The following is a 3,001-nucleotide window of genomic DNA, read 5'->3' as shown; positions in this document are numbered from 1 at the left end:
GCCTGGGCGTCGGATCAACCAGAACGTGGATCTGATGGTGAGAACTTGAAGGTGCACCGTGGGGTCGTGAAGGGCATGCCACGCTGGATCTTGAAGAAAACCTTTGTAAAAATTGTGTTGGCACAACAGGGGTTCGAACCCCCGTCCCTGGGATTACCAACAAAACACTCTTCCATCTCTGCTGTGTGCATTCGTTGTAAACATATGCAAACCATGCGTATATAATGATTCAAAGACAGACTTCAAAATTAAAATAAGCGCGTTGCACTGTTCATCATCTCTCCCACTCGTTCATGTTCCGATTCCGCCTCTGGCTTTGGTAACGATCTGCAATAATAACCCAGGCGGACTATAATTTTCCCTACGAATCCAAACGAACCATTAATTTCGGCCAATTCCTTGTGTAATCCGATATCCCCAAATTAAAGATTTAGAACCCTAACAATGGCCGATAGCAATTTCTGCACTTAACCTTGAATCAAATAATCCAGATACGTTGCATAGGTTCCGTAACCGCAGTGAGGGAGACAACCAATGCCTTAGCCGTTTGCGATGAACGTATAAGCTTCGGGATGTGTCGAGGATGCCGTTTGGGTCCTCAAGAGAGCTTGAATGGATTGAATTCTTCGCCTGCAAATTCTGGAAAGCCACGGTTTTTGTTCTTGAATGAGGCTCCGCCGACTGCAAAAAAACCTCTCCCCTTTCTTATGATTTCGTAGCATATATATGGCAGCTTCTTAGGTTAGAAATCATGATCCAATCTTATTGATTTTTTTTGGATTTTTTGATACTTTTAAAAAAGATGGGAACGTGAAACCCTCCTTTCTTATTATTTTTTTTATATTTTTTTCTAATTGATAACAACAAAAACATATAATGTTAATTAGAATATCTAATCTATCCAATAATAAACTCACTAATTAATTGTAACAATAACATGCTAATTTCTAGTATAAACTAGAATAAAATGCACCCCACCTTTTAAATGGCTTAGGGAATGGGCTTAGCAATTTAAATGTTTAAGCCCATTAGTAGACACCCCCTTTTTGAGAAATAAACCCCATGTCAAAAACAAAGAATTGTAAAAATAAAATAATAGAAAAGTTGTGACATGTTTCAATTATAATAATTGGATGTAAAAAGATAGAGTAAATTTTGGGGTATGACAACTGGCGTCAAATAAACCTTCTCTTATCAAATTAGTTTTCAAAATATTTTCCAAAATTAGAGTTTTAACAACCCAAGAAGCAAACTACAATTTTTTTAAAAGAGTTAGGGATAGTGAAGATGTGCATTGATTTTACACTGATTCAGCGCGTCGTCCTTACTTGTACTAAGTCTAGTCTCCAATGACAAACCATAAAAAATTTGTTAGTCTTCTACAATTTTGAAATTTACAAGTGTCTTTTTATACAACAAATAATCAATGACAAACTAAAAAACTTAAAGCCAACTGCTAAGCAACAAATATCTAAATTTTGATTCTTTTTTTTTTTGCTATACATAACTCACTAAGCATCATATCCTCTAAAATGTTCACTCGACCTTAAATCATTTCACCTTCTCAGAACCAAAACACTCCAAAATTCTGTCCGCATCCATCTTTACTCAATTCTATTGAAATTCTATTTTCTGAGTCTTTGAACTACCAAAGGAACTAAAAATCCCAAATTTCATCCACAACAATCTTCACCCGATCTTACTGAATTTCCTTTGGAGGTTAAACTATTATTTTTCATCACTGGATGTCAATATATAGAATACACAAACACAATATGATCATTCAGACCCCGCACTCTCTCTTTAAGTTGAGAAAAACACACAATTTTATAATTTGGATGGTGATAGAAGATGGAGTTTTTAGAAAAGGATCTCACACAACATTTATTCAAGCTCATGAACACAACACTAAAAAAAATATTTCTTCAAATTTGAATTGAGAGAGAAAGTTTGTGTGATTGATAAAAATACTCAAGGTTTCAAGGATACAAAATTTTAATGAATTATATATCTAATATTGAATGTCATTTTTAAAAGTGTATAAGATGGATTACAATACTTTAATTTAGCACTCAAAAAGGTTTTACTTATTTTTCCAATAATTTAATTAAGACTAAGATTCAAAAGACTTAAGATGTACAAAAAAATATCCTATAAGAGACAATAAATAAATGTGACTTAAGGTGGGAACATGTGTTTTGCAAGCACTAAGAAAGTGGTTTCCCAAGTCTACTCTACTATCTAACATATATTAAAAGATTGACCAAACTCCCTAAATTGTCCTTTCCTCAAAAATAATTTACACTACAAAATGAACATTTTAGTAACTAACAAAATAACTCTTCACCTTTTTATCTTTTGCACCAAGTGTTCCACTCTCATTGGTCCACCAACTTTCTACAACATAATACATTACCTCATTCTCTCTCTCCTTATAAAGTACAATTTCAATTGAAAATATAATATAGTTGCATATTTATTATTATTATTCATTTATAATTGAATCATTCATTTTAAATTTACATGTTTTTAAATATATTTTATACAATATTAAATAAATTTACATAATATTAGACTGTAGTTTACGGGTCACTGTCAACATAATACATATTTTATTTATTTTTTCAAATGTTAAAATTCTTTTTATTCTTTTTCGTCTCATGGATCAATTTTTTTCTTTGTTTAATTATTTAATAATTAAGTAATTCATTTTAAATTTATTTGTATAATGTATTTTTTTACAATTTTAAAAACACAATACACTATCTCATCTACTATCTACTATCTACTATCTACTATCTACTATTCTACTATCTACTATCTACTATCTACTATCTACTATCTACTTCTACTATCTACTATCTACTATCTACTATTCTACTATCTACTATCTAACATATATTAAAAGATTGACCAAACTCCCTAAATTGCCCTTTCCTCAAAAATAATTTACACTACAAAATGAACATTTTAGTAACTAACAAAATAACTCTTTACTTTT

Source organism: Vicia villosa, linkage group LG6 (genome assembly GCF_029867415.1).
Source record: "Vicia villosa cultivar HV-30 ecotype Madison, WI linkage group LG6, Vvil1.0, whole genome shotgun sequence".
Classification (NCBI taxonomy): Eukaryota; Viridiplantae; Streptophyta; class Magnoliopsida; order Fabales; family Fabaceae; genus Vicia; species Vicia villosa.
This window is presented reverse-complemented; position numbering follows the sequence as displayed.